The sequence below is a fragment of the Theropithecus gelada genome, chromosome 11, assembly GCF_003255815.1.
Source record: "Theropithecus gelada isolate Dixy chromosome 11, Tgel_1.0, whole genome shotgun sequence".
Classification (NCBI taxonomy): domain Eukaryota; kingdom Metazoa; phylum Chordata; class Mammalia; order Primates; family Cercopithecidae; genus Theropithecus; species Theropithecus gelada.
The window spans coordinates 94773343-94788437 of NC_037679.1; positions in this window are offsets into that span (position 1 = coordinate 94773343).

Here is a 15095-nt window from a genome sequence, read left to right on the forward strand (position 1 = left end):
TTTGATGCTAACTCCAGGTGGATACTGTCAGAATTGAATTGAATTGAATTACAGGACATACCGTTGGTGTCCCCTAGAGCAGCAGTCCCCAACCTTTTTGGCACCAGGGACTGATTTCAGGGAAGACAATTTTTCCACAGACCCTGGGGTGGGGGAAGATGGTTTCAAGATGATTCAAGTGCATTACATTTATTGTGCACTTTATTTCTAGTATTATTACATTGTAATACGTAATAAAATACTTATGCAACTCACCATAATGTAGAATCAGTGGGAATCCTGAGCTTGTTATCCAGCAACTTGATGGTCTCATCTGGGGGTGAGGGGAGACAGTGACAGATCATCAGGGATTAGATTCTTCTAAGGAGCACACAACCTAGATCCCTTGCATTCACAGTTCACAGTAGGGTTTGCACTCCTATGAGAATCTAATGCAGTGGCTGATCTGACAGGAGGTGGAGCTCAGGCAGTAATGCAAGTGATGGGAAGCAGCTGTAAATACAGATGAAGCTGTTCTCTCTTGCCTGCCACTCACCTCCTGCTACGCAACCCCATTCCTAACAGGCCATGGACCATTCCTAAAAGGCCATGGACCGGTACTGACCCATGGCCCGGGGGTTGGGGCCCCCTGCCCTGGATAATGTATTGATTCGAGGAGATACCCCCTCCCCACACATCTGGTGTAGGAGGTGAAATACTAAGAGTGTTGTGAGAAGAAAACAATACCCCCGCCACCATATATATACTTGCTTCTATGAGGGAGAGGTTGATCTTATCTCTAATGACTTGGTTAAATTTAGTCTAAGCCAATCACACTGTTTCTATTCCTCTTGAAAGTTATCATCTTAAGAAGGAACATATGGTCTGTCGAGGTAAATGAAAACTGAGAGAAATCTTCTGGTTGAATTCTAGGAACTATTTTCCACTCATTAAGAAGATAGAAGCAGAGACTGGCATGGTGCAACTTCATGGTAAGAATCACTAGGGACTGCCAGCAGCCCCCAGAAGCTGGAAGAGAGGTGTGAAGCAGGTTCTTCCTCAGAGCCTCTTCATTCCAGACCTCTGGCCTCCAGAACTGCAAGAGACCGCATTTCTACCATTTATAGCTTTGAAATCTGTGCTAATTAATTACTGAAGTCACAAGAATACATTACATAAATAAGTATGAAAAATTCTTATGTATAGAATAAGGTCTATACACATGCAATATACACTTATACATGCATATGTGTTTGCTTGTATATGTATTTGTGTGTGTGTGTGTATCTATATCTCCAGGCTGGAGTGCAATGGCACCATCTCAGCTCACTACAACCTCCGCCTCCCGGGTTCAAGCGATTCCCCTGCCTCAGTCTCCTGAGTAGCTGGGATTAAAGGCAACTGCCATCATGCCCGGTTAATTTTTATATTTTTAGTAGAGACGGATTTTGCTGTGTTGGCCAAACTGCTTTCAAACTCCTTGACCTTAGGTGATCCACCTGCCTCAGCCTCCCAATGTGCTGGGATTACAGGCGTGAGCCACTGTGCCCGGCCGTATATGTATATTTTAAAGAGAATGTCCGTGGGGAGTAGGGTGTGTGTATACACTTTACTTTGCATGGTTCTAATACGCATAAACTTCACTTTCCACAGTTTAATTAAATAACCCTTCGACAGCACAGTTTAATTCTTTAAGCATACTTATCTACATTTGTATTATATTTACTGTAAGTAATGGTATAAAGTAGAAACTTCCATGCTAGTTTTTCAGCTCACGAATCACTATATACGTAAGAGGTTTGTATTGTGATTAACGACCAATCATGTCACTTTTTTCCAAGTCTGTCAATGATTGATTGGTCACCTTGCATCTTTTATCAGTTAATACAGAATAACACGGAGAGTTATTCTGTATTATTTTGTAAATGTCACACGGATTTGTCACTGTATGACAAATTTCAGAGGAAATTTGACACAGGAAGACAAGAAGAGTCATAAATTGACACAGGAAGTCACAAATTTGACACAGGAAGACAAGAAGACAATCGAAACAGGAAATTGCTTAGTGACACAAAGTACAGCAAAAAAAGTAATGATGCTGGAAGGGAAAAGCAAATAGAGGAGAAATGAAGTTAGAGAAGCAATAGCTGTTGATAGGGTTATTAATACTTCACCTTTTGAAAAGTCTCTAGATAATGCAACCAGAGGAATTTAGTGAAGGCACACTCATTGACAAAACTAAGGTAAGTGGTTGTGAGGAAAAGAATTAAGAGGTCCCAGAGGAAGCTATACGAGCTAGAGTGTTCACATCAAATGAACTCTCAGAATGTTTCCTAACATTTCAAGTGCAAAGAATAGTATATTGGAAGTCTATCCAAATTTAGGAATGGAAAAGCTTGAGAAGGCGTCGAAAAGAGGCTGGCTCCATATTGTAAGCGATACAACAAGAGCACGTGCTCAATTCACACTACTCGTTCTTTTTTTTTTTTTTAAAGCAAAACACTTGAAACTCAATGTTTTTAATGTTTTAATTACTACATACTTTAAAAATATTAATTTTATTATTGCTCACATTTCCCTATACGTTTATGAGTAAGAGATAATTTTCAATCAGGAAGAGAAGATACAGGAAAAATCATAATTTTCCCTATTAATTATGAAAATAGCTTGGTGTGATTTCAGCTTGTGCAGTAGTTTTTATTATCATACACTACAGTGCAAAATGAAAACTGTCTGTATAGGAAACAAGCTTTCATTAGTTCCTATGAAAACATGTAAAAACAATGGCTTTGTTTTCCCACATTTTACTAAACACTCCACAGATACACTTAGAACACAGTGGTTAAAAATATAGAACAGAAAAAAATTATTAAAAACAAGAAAATGGGGGCAGATCCACCTCGTGGCGTGAAAGAATGTGTGCACTTTCCAGTGCAGGCAATTTATGTTATATACCTGTGTCCGATCGGAGATTTGTAGGGAGACAATATAAAGAAGCCCGAAAGGGAGGGTGTAGGACTCCCCATTCTCTGCTCTGCCTAGCAAGCAGGTGGGAGGTGAGGTGCCTATTAGGTTGGATTCTCAGATATCGCTGCGCCCCGGCCAATCGTGGGCTGCGGAAATCAGGGGCTGTGGAGTCATCGCTGCCGGGGCAGAGGCACCGCTGGTGCATACCCGGCTGCTGTTACTGCCCCTGCCTCATACAAAGGTCAGAGAAGGCACATGACACGCCCCTGGGGGCCATCTGGCCGAAGTCCAGTCTGTGGGGCTGAGTGGAGGCGGCCAGGTTGCTGCGCTGTTTCTCCTACGGTCTTGCTGCTACACCACCCCTCAGAAAAACCGAGTCCTCAGTTTCCTGCGGTTTGCACTCACCAAATATAATTAGCAATTTGCAATTCTCCCGCAGGATTATTCCAGCCTCTGTGATCACACACGGAAGGAAGAGCCTTCTTCCTGAGGGTTGGAGATGGAGGGAGAAGGGATCGAGAAAAAGGATGGGAGGGAAGTTGTGGAGCAGAAAACCAACACGCCAGGTGGATGAGGTTGTGTGATTATTCTAGCATCTTTTCTTGATCCCAGCTTGCACCCTTTTAGCATTGGGAGGGAAGGGCAGGGTGGGGGATGGCGACCATAATATAGATCTTAAATAAAAGCAGTTTTCATTAATAAAACAAAGACTTCAATAATAACAACAACAACAACAACAACAATAATAATAATAATAATTGGCGATTCCAGCCTTCTCCATCATATTGGAAAAGACAGTAGTTCATTAAAAATACTTGGAATTTTCCCTTAGAAAAGGCAGTATTTCATTAAAAGACCCTACGAGGAAACCGTTGGTTTTCTGTTCTGGAAGGAGGGCGGAAGAATTAGTAACACAGTTCTCCCAAATAGCACAGGAAAGTGGAGCCAAAGCACCTTCGAGGCCCCTGATGTTCAACTGCTAGGTCTTAGTTTCCTTTCTTATTTTTCTGATATATTAATTGCTGAATTGTGAACAGTAGAACACACAGAAGATAGAGAAAAGAGTAAACATGATGGGTTTTTTGTTGCTTTGCTTGTTTTTTTTTTTTCTCTTTGTAACATAATGACATCTGTTTCTCTTTGGAAGATAATGAAATGTGTTTCTCTTTGGGATAATAGAAAGGAAAATAATGATCATCTCAATTTTTATATGTGGAGGCATTGCTTTTCTTCTTTGGGGAATTTTAGGATTTCCCAGAAAATGTAAGTGAACAATTTCTGCTAAAATTATTAACTTAACGATTAACATTATTGTATTATTGATTCAGCTGGATACCAATAACTAGCCTTTCCTTCCTTAATACAAAAGAATTTAGAGGTAAAAGCAGTTTCCAAGACAGTGCATCTAATTGCTCTTCAAACTTAGTCACCTGCTTCACCTTCTAGAATAATCAGTCTTTTAGTAAATATGTATCAAACTTCAGGCACAGTGCTACGTGCGGATGATACAATGAAAACAATGGTATTTCTTGCCTGAAAGTAATTTACCTTTAACTGAATAAAGAAGCATGTAAGCAAACAACTGTAACACAAAAGAAATAATTACTAAATAGAACTATGTTCAATTAGAAGCAGGAGAGGAGGTTATAAGTTAGCTGCTTGTAGTCAAGGCTTTAATAAAGGGAGAAATATTTGTGCCGAATCTTAAAGTCAAGTAGGCATTTATCAAGGGTCATCTTAAAAAGAACATACATGTCAGCGAATCACACCAGGTGTAATTATGATGGAATTACAAAGAAGTAGGGTGAGGAATTGGCAATTGTATTACATTTCCCTAGTGCATTAACTCTTTCACTGCCATTCATTAGTACTTTATACCTTCTCCTTCATCTTCATTCTCCTCATCTTCATTCTCATGTTTATACCCTTGCTTCCAACTTGTTCTAATTTTAACAATTTGTAGGAAACTTCCAAATTCTCCCATCACCACACCTTCTTACTTACTCCATCTCTGCCCCTATACTCTGCCTAGACTCCTGGCACTGTAGATGCAGTATTCATGTTCTACAATAGATGCTATATTCTTTCACTGGATCAGTAATATCACCCTAGTAATTCTCCACTCTCCTACATCATCCTTTTTTCATCCTCATCTGAAACATCTCCATCAGCAAATATGACATACTGGTATCTATACCAATCTTGAAGAAATAAACAACAAAAACAACAAACTTTATTAGACCCCACTTATCCTTTAGCAACCAATTTATTGTTTTTCTCCTTGGTACAGCAACCTCCTTAAAAACTTCCTTTGATAGCTTTTTAAAATAGTTTTTATCTTTCCATTTTCTGTTAAATCCACTTGCATCAAACGTCCACTCTGCTTTTTCCACCAAACTTGTCTTTCAAGTTCACCAATAACTTCCATATTGCTAAATCCACTGGTCCATTCTCCCTCCTCACTTTACCATATAACCTGTCTGCAGCCTTTGGCACCCCCTTTTTCTAAAAAAAAAAAAAAAAATTCATTTGACTTACATGATGCCATATTCTTGTGGTTTGCTTCCTAATCTTTTTACCAACAACCCTGATTCCCTGATTCCCCTTCACTCCAATCTATTTTACGACAAACTGTATAATTTCAGATGCATAAGTCCCATAAGAGTAGGTATTTCTGTATGTTATGTACACTATTCATAGAGCTACAAAAATGTCTGGCATGTAGTAGGTACTCAGCCGGTAGTTGTTGACTGCATAGATGAAAGAATGGATTAATTAGTAAATGAATGAGAAAACTGGCTTTCCAGTGACCCAAGTTTTGAATTAAGTACTTGGGTTTTATATTGGTTATTGATTTGAGTTTGACATTTTAAAATAATTTTGAACATGACACTTTCAGATAACTTTGATAACTTGATTTTTTCACCTCAGTCTTACACCAGGTCTCAACTACATAGAATCATATTTTGCTAGTTGATAATTCCCGTTAGGGATCTTCCCACTCACAGGTTTGAAGATGAACCAGTTATTTATTTCAGCTGTGGGTAGGAGGTGCTCTCAGAGCTTCTTTCAGGATTATACCTTAACAAGTAACTTCCTTTATCTAGTGCAGTGACTCAAGGAGTAAAATGTGGAGAGTTAGAAGGGAAATTTTAGCATTCTTTTCTCTCGTTGTTTCTTGTTTCATAAAGGACAGGGAAACAGCGCCACCTTCTGGAGAAATGCTGTCTTTGAAAGACAATATAGTCTCAGTGAAGTCGATGCTATTAGGAACCAACTCACTGAAGTTACGAATATAGAAAAATTTGTTTATTGACACTGCAACTTGTTCTAGACAGCATAGTAAATTTTAGGAAAGGAATGGATGAATAAAGAAAATTCATGTAGTCTAAAAAAGAAGAAGGGAAAATGACTGGAAGATACTGAATTTCTGGAAGTTTGTTTTAAAATTTTTCATAGATCTTGTTCTCCAGTTCTTCATGTTCTGTTCTCGATATTCAATATTTTTGAGTTGATGTTTAAAGTTAAGTCATTCAAATTGAATATGTAAGTAAAACACATTTTATTAGTCTGAGGTATATAATAATATTTTACTCTGAAGCTCACTCTTTCTTTCTCTGATACTTTCTTTATTCTTTTTCTCTATTATCTGGTAATTTCAGTTGGAATTCCAAGGCACCTTGGAAATAAGACATGCCTAGAAAATTCAACCATAAGTCCACAAGGCTGGAACTGAATCAATAATAATTGCTTCTTTCAATCTGAACAGGAAACAACTTGGATCAATGGCTGAGAAAACTGCAAAAGTTATTATGGATCTGTGGCCAGGCTCAACTCTCAGAAGGAAATGGTTAGATTTCTCCTTTGCAATGTTAATCTCATTTAATAGCTACTAAAAGACAGGCACTCTTCTAGGGTGTGATACATTAGCAAACCAAAGAGTCAAAGATCTTTGCCCTTGTGGAGTTTACATCCCAGGGGAAGAGATAAGCAATGAAAAATTATCTTATGAAATATGTAAGTTATATATTGTGTTAGAAGCTGGAAAGTTTTATGCAAAAAAATACAAATTAAGGGATATAATGAGTTCTCCAAGTGGGTTTACTGCAGGTAAGCTTATATCCCAATAAGATGGTGACATCTTCACAAGGATGTGAAGCTGGTAAGGGACTATCTGGAAGTAATCTTTCCAGGAAAGGAAAATGGCTGGCGCATGTGTCTTAAGGCCAGTGAATGTCTGGAATATTCAAGGAACAGAAAAGAAGCAGCCAGTCAATGTATCTCAAATGAGGGAACGAGTGAAGAATGTGGATCATTAGGGTCTTGCAGGCTAAATGTAAAGAGTTTAGTTTCTGCTCCAGGCAAAATAGGGAGATACTGCCAAATTATGGGGGAAAATGTAATAGGATCTGACTTAAGTTTTGAAAGAATCATAATCTTTGCTGTGATGAGATTGGCTACTGAGTGGCAAATATAAAAGGAAGGAATCATGTTATAAGGCCTTTGCGGTAACCGTGAAAGATAATAATGGACTTAAACAGGGACAACGGCACTGGAGGGGAGTGAGAATGAGAAAACTAGGAGAGATCTATGATAGCACTCTGTATTTTGTAAAAGGAATCTTTGATGCATTATCGGGGCCCTCTTTATATTGGTTTGAACTGAGCAAGCACGATGCAAACAAAACGTGGATGTGGGCAGATGGAGCTACATCCAGCAATTGGTAAGCCTTACTAACATGTATTTGCTCTTAAATGTGTAAAGTGTGGTAAAGATTCTGAGTCTATAATTGGCTTCCTCCATAGAGTCCTCCACATCATCCCACCAAAAGGTCCTCAAAAAATAGATGCCGAAGAGAATATTTAGACAAAGTTATGATTTTTCGTGAGGGTTTGGCATCACATACCAATATTTATGTATATATGTTGAATTGGTATATACCACATGTGAGTCACAAGAGTTCCCTTTATCCTAAACCGGATACAAGTCTAAGCAGTTTGATCCTTTCCTCTTTCGACGTGGGACCTTGCCTTTTTCTTTTTCTTTTTCTTTTTTTTTTGTTGTTCCTTTGGCCTTTCATTGATGGGAGAGCATTAGAGAGTGTACTGAAGCCTACACTTTCCACACCCACCAGTGGCCTGACATGGAAGAGATTAAGTTAAGAAGAGAACATGTTTGCCTCAGTTTACCTTTGTGTTCAAGAACTTCTTTATATTCCATAGCTTGAAAGACTCATCATACACTTAGAATCTGTTTTGTTCTTAAAACACTTAAAAATGTCTTCAGTGTCAGGGTGGAGAAAGTCATATAAAGGATATGGAGTTCTCAATATTCTTTGATGAACTTAAGGTGACCACTAGCTACCATTTATTGACTGCCCACTTTGTAATAGATACTGATTCTGTAGCACTCCATGCCAGACATTACATGTTGTATATAATAAAATGAGTAGCAGAAGTTTCTAAATTTGAGAAAATTCTCTTATGATTATTGTATTCACATTCAATTTGGGGTGAAAATGCACAATGATTTGAGAGTGATAATATACCCAATATTATATTTTTATCTTTGAGAAATGTAAAAAAAAAATGACACAGATTAAACTTTCTGACTATAAAATGTAATATGATATTTTCTTGAAAGAAAATATTCACAGCTTAATGTGGCATTACATATTATAAATAGGCCTATCAAAAAATGAGACAGGAGTTAACATTGGTGTATTAATTTGCTAGGACTGCTGTAATAAATGCCACTGAATGGGTGGCTTAAAGACAGCTCTGGAGGCCATTAAGTCCAGGATAAAGGTGTTGGTAGGGTTGGTTTCTTTTGAGGCCTTTCTTCTTGGCTTGCAGATGGCTGTCTTCCACTCTGTCTCCATGTGGCCTTCCTTCTGTACACACTCAAGTCTGTGTCTGACTTATTTCCTCTTATAGGGACATCAGTCATATTTGATCAGGGTGTACCCTAAAGACCTTTTCTTACCTCAATCACGTCTTTTAAAAAAAACAAATACCTTATCTCCAAATCTGTTACATTCTCAGGTACTGGGACTTAGGTATTAATGTATGAAATTTGGAGGCCGATAATTCAGCCCATAACAGTTGTTTAGTTGGCACTGTGGATTGGAGAACCATAAAAATACACATATATTTTGGGAATGGGCAGGATAAAAATTTGAAGTTACCCTAGAAGTTAAGAAAGTGAACACCAGCACTGTGAAGTTCTCCTCAATGGTTACAGTATAATTATGTATCATAGAAATGTTCCTAGAAATGTATCCAGAAATGTATGATGATTTGCCGTTCTATTTTCCCCCATTTTGAATTTCATGTTTATATGTATGGCATAAAATATGAATTGAGGAAATCTTTTCTATAGATTTTGTTTATGTTTACTTCTGTGTATCGCAATCTATTGAGTAAAGAATACCTGTTTCACTACAGTGATGGTGGTAAAGAGTGGCCAAATGAACATTTATTTCAGCATTAATAGACCAATTTTGTAATATATGAAAGGTATGTTCAATGAAATGTCAGTTACACTCCCTCTCTTTATAATTTCTAAATGGCTAAATATATTGATACATCAATGTTTATTCTACAGTATAAAGGGAAGAATCCAATCCCTCACAAAATGATTTACAATGTTTGCTATAGTATCAACAGCATAAATTTCCAGGACTGTGTTGTTAGGCACTGAAGTCACATGGTGTCCTTTTCTTCCTACCATCAGGGTCCTGAGGTAAAGTTTGGAGAAAGATATGAGGAGAGCAACAGCTTGTTTCACTTCCTCTACTCCTTCCACACTGCACATGTTTTAGAAACAGGGCTATGGGAGGCCGAGGCGGGTGGATCACGAGGTCAAGAGATCGAGACCATCCTGGCTAACACGGTGAAACCCCGTCTCTACTAAAAAATACAAAAAAACAAAACAAAACAAACAAACAAAAAAACTAGCCGGCGAGGTGGCGGGCACCTGTAGTCCCAGCTACTCGGGAGGCTGAGGCAGGAGAATGGCATAAACCTGGGAGGCGGAGCTTGCAGTGAGCCAAGATCGCACCACTGCACTCCAGCCTGGGGGACAGAGCAAGACTCCATCTCAAAAAAAAAGAAACAGGGCTAATGAAATCTATTTTCGAGGCTGTGCTCAGTTATTTCTCAGGAGGTCCAGTAAACAAAGAATTAATCTCTTTGTTTTGTTCCAGGTTCAGTACTGAAGAAAATGGTGATTGTGCCTTCATACGTAAGACAGCCATAAGTAGTGCCAATTGTAATAATACAAAAAAAATATGTTTGCAGCAGAAAAAGCTGCTGTTCTTAGATAAAGAGTTCTCCCATACAGGAAATAAAATAATTAACAAAAACCCATCCTTTTTATGTATTATAAATGAATATAGATGCATTTCTCTTCTTGTGAAACACATTTTAAGTTGATTGATGAGAATTTAAATAATATTCATCTTCATTTAAATGATTATCACAAAACCTGGAAATTAAAATGAGTTTTTACATGGTGCTGCTAGACTACATAAATTGTTGCATTTAAACCCATGGGCATAATGGTGATCTCAGTCAGAACTGATGTATCAGCACTTCCTCGGTGGAACAAATTGAAAGGTAAAGGGAAGGGAGTGAAAGATACCTCCACTTGAACAAAATTCTATTAAATCTGACTAAAAGAGATAAAAAGATACATAAAATTTGGTGAGGATCCAGTGCTTCACTCATCTTAGAGGTATGTCACTCATTTAAACAGAACTACCATTCGACCCAGCAATCCCATTACTGGGCTTATACCCAAAGGGATATAAGTCACTCTACCATAAAAGCATATGCGTGAGTATGTGCATTGCAGCACTATTCAAAATAGCAAAGACATGGAATCAACTTAGATGCCCATCAACGGTAGACTGGATAAAGAAAATATGGTACATCTACACCATGAAATACTACCCAGCTCTAAAAAAGAATGAGATCATGTGCTTTGCAGCAACGTGGATGGCACTGGAGGTCGTTCTACGAAATGAACTAATGCAGGAACAGAAAACTAAATACCACGTATTCTCATGTATAAGTGGGAGCTAAATATTGAGTATACATGGACACAAGGGAACAAAAGGCATCAGGGCCTACTTGAGGGTAGAGCGTGGGAGGAAGGTGAGGAATGAAAATCTATCAGGTACCATGCTTAGCACCCGAGTGATGAAATAATTTGTACTCCAAATCTCCACGACCTATATAACATGACCATTTACCTATATAACAAACCTGTACGTATACTCCTGAAACTAAAATAAAAGTTAAAAGATAAAATTTGGAAAGAAGGTCCATGGGAGAAATATTCAGATGTTGGTTAGGGTCTCTGACCTTGCATCACCATCAGAGACCAAATTCCCTGGAAATACTGAGCCACGTACAACTTCCCATGATTCCCTAGGTCTTTAGTCAAGTTATGAAACTAGCGAATGATTTACATTAAGTGGATTTGTTGTTCCTGTTGTTGCTGAAAGTAGTGAAAGAGTCGAGTTTTGTGCCATGAGTCATGGGAGCAAAACGTGAGTATTTAGAGATGGAGAGGACCACGAAGAAGGAAGCCCTGGTGACTTGAAGAAATCATGGAGAGTTCTCTGGATTCCCACAAAGCTATGGGGTTTAGATTCCACGTAATACTTACACAGGTCTCGGAGGGACAGAGGGCAAGGGTTAACATCTGACTGTCATTAAAAGTCTCTGCACCTCTTAATATTCTACTTTGGCCTAGTTTTCTTTTCTTCACTTTTACATTTCCTAATGAGTAATTCTCTTTTGAGTATTAACTTGTACCATGAACTATGCTAAATACTTTTACCCCTCAATGATGAATAATTTTTATCATTTTTTGCTTAAATAAGTGAGCAAATGAAAGATTTTTACCTGGGATTATAGTAAATGTGGAACCACATTTTAAATTCAGTTGGGTCTCACACACATTACAGACATTCAAACAATATGGAAAATAATATTGAAAAAATAGATGGTATGTTTAGCATCATCAGAAGCAAATTTTGTCAGCATCTTCTCATTCTCTGGGGATGGGATTTAATAGTGTGTAAATTGTGTTAGCAGGTTAAATGCAGGCATTGTTAAATTATAATTTACACACTGTACAAGAACAAAAATAATTCTAAAATTTTCAGATTATTGTGCTACAAAAAATGACCATTGTCAGCAAAAGGTGGATGTGGACTGACACGTATGCATTTTTCAGGTCATTAAACATCTCCATCAGCCATCTCTGGAGTGGCGACGATCACATTAGAAGGGGACCGCTTTGCATCTCCTAATGATGACATTTCTATCAAGCTGCACTGAAACAGAAATAATGCTAAAAAGAGTCAGAGCGCCCAGTGGTGAAAATTTGACAGGTAAAGAAGAAAAGAGAAAGGAACGAATAATGGGCTACGGGTTGAAGTTTATGAACATGAGGAACAGAAGTTTGAACATTTTTAAGCATACTTATTCAGGCTAGGCGAATGGATTTCATCCCCTTATTCTTATTCTGAGGACAGTATCCAGAGTGAACATATTAAATGTAGGTCAGATCACACTACTATTCTGCTCAAAATAATTTTCCATCTTCCCATTTCACTTAGAATATTAGCCACAGGCCTCAGAATGGCAAAAACAGAATTACCCTGTTGGTACTTAGCTGAACTCTTCTCTCACTGTTCTTCTCCTCCAGACACAGCTGGCTTCCTCACTCTGTCTGGAATATGCCAAGCACACACCTGCCCTAGGATCTTCACACAATTCCACCAGGATGATGGTATCCACATGGCACTTTCCCTCCTCAAAATTCATTTACATTTCACCTTGTCAGTGATGCTTACCCTGACTACCCTGTTAAAATTGCAGCTAACACTCCTCGACCTTGACATTACTAATCAGTTTTAACCTGGCCTATCTTTTGCTTTTAGTGGAACTTATTACATATTGAAATACCATACCATTTGTTTACTATCTTTAGTCTTTATGTTTAAACTTCCTGGAATGGAAACTCCATGAGTAAAAGAAACTCTGTCTATTTTGTTCATAGATGTATCTCAAGCACCCAGAAAAATGCAAAGTACAAATGAAACATTCTCTAAGTGTTTGGTGAATAAGACAATGAAGAGGCAAATGTATACATATATGTAATTCTAACAGGAAGCAAGTGATGTGTGTGTAGATTTATGTCTCTAAATGTATTAATGTATTAATATTTTTTTAAATGTATTTTTGTTTGTTTTTGAGACGGACTCTTGCTCTGTCGCCTAGGCTGGAGTTCAATGGCATGATCTCAGCTCACTACAACCTCTGCCTCCTGGGTTCAAGCAATTCTTCTGCCTCAGCCTCCCAAGTATCTGGGATTACAGGTGCCCACCACCATGCCCAGCTAACTTTTGTATTTTTAGTAGAGACGGGGTCTCACCATGTCGGCCAGACTGGACTTGAACTCCTAACCTCAAGCAATCCACCCGCCACCACCTCCCAAAGTGCTGGAATTACAGGTGTGGGCAACCACGCCTGGCTGACATCTCTTGCAGAATGAGAAGTACTAGATTTTTGTTTGATTTTTATGAAAATAGTTTTCCATAAAAGACTGCTAGCAGAAAAAATGACTTATCTGAATAGTGGGTTTAAGTGAGGAATTGGGCCTGGTTCAGCCCCTGGCTCCATCCTACTCTGGATCCACTGTCTGAGTGGAGCACATTCTACTCTTCATGAGTGCTAAGCACATCCTATTTTGCTACCCAACGCCTTCCTTCAGGAGTGATGCTGATTCCTGGGTAGGTAATCTGTCTCATTGTGAGAAGCACAGTTGGAAAGCCCATTGTTCTGTGCACCTAGGCCGTATTCTCACAACATCAACTTTTTCTGGGCGGGGGGGTGGGGATGGAGTCTCGCTCCGTCACCCAGGCTGGAGTGCCAGTGGCACGATCTCAGTTCACTGCAATCTCTGCCTCCCGGGTTCAAGCAATTCTCCTGCCTCAGCCTCCCAAGAAGCTGGGACTACAGTCACCTGCCACCACACCTGGCTAATTTTTGTATTTTTAGTAGAGATGGAGTTTCACCATGTTGGCCAGGTTGGCTAATATCAACTTTATCAATCATAAAGCTGATATTTCCTTGCTTTGTGTATTTTTTCTTGGTTTGAAAACCCGGCAGGAAAGAGAAGAATATACTTTGTTGGACCTGTAAAATCTCAACAAGGTATTTTTCCAGAGAAATCTCATCACCAATTCTGCCAACTCTCTTAACACTTTTGTGTTTCAAAAGTTCCTGGAGTCATGGAACAGATTCTAATCTTACTCATTTTTTTTTTTTAACAGAAAAGCACTTTATTTCTATCAAATTGAAAAGTATGAAACTTCAAGCAAGATAATCAAAATACATACAATTAACAGGATAGCATATACAGATCAGACTGGAGTTTTAGATACTTTGAAGCACATACACCAAAATTAAGATGGCCAACAACTGTACTGCTGAGGAAAATCTGATTTTCTCATCATAAACACACGACTGTTTCATCATAAACACACGACTTCCGGGAAACTTCAGCTGACATTTCACAGGACAGTAAACCAAAGAGACAGGTTGTCATTGGGTTACAGAACTGATCTAAGCTTGAGAGAGATCGCAGTGAAATGCCATTGTAACCCAACAATTTCCCCAGAGATCCGTTCATCTCAAACACAAGAATATATGAAAATCAGTAGTACAAATTCTCATAAAACTAGAAAAGTCCTCTAAGCCCTAATATCCTTGGATCTTACAAAAAGACTGAGTTTTCATTCTTCTTCCCTTTATTCTTCTCTAAATTAAATACAAAATAGTTTGTTATTCAGTACTTTTCTGACTGTATAGCCAAAGCTTTAAAATGAAGATAAGAATAATTTAATAAAATGAATTAGATACATATCAACCCTAGGGGGAATCTTCAAGGTGGTCTGCTCCTTTGAAAATCTTTAGGCCGGGCGCGGTGGCTCAAGCCTGTAATCCTAGCACTTTGGGAGGCCGAGACGGGCGGATCACGAGGTCAGGAGATCGAGACCATCCTGGCCTGACACGGTGAAACCCCGTCTCTACTGAAAAATACAAAAACTAGCCGGGCGAGATGGCGGG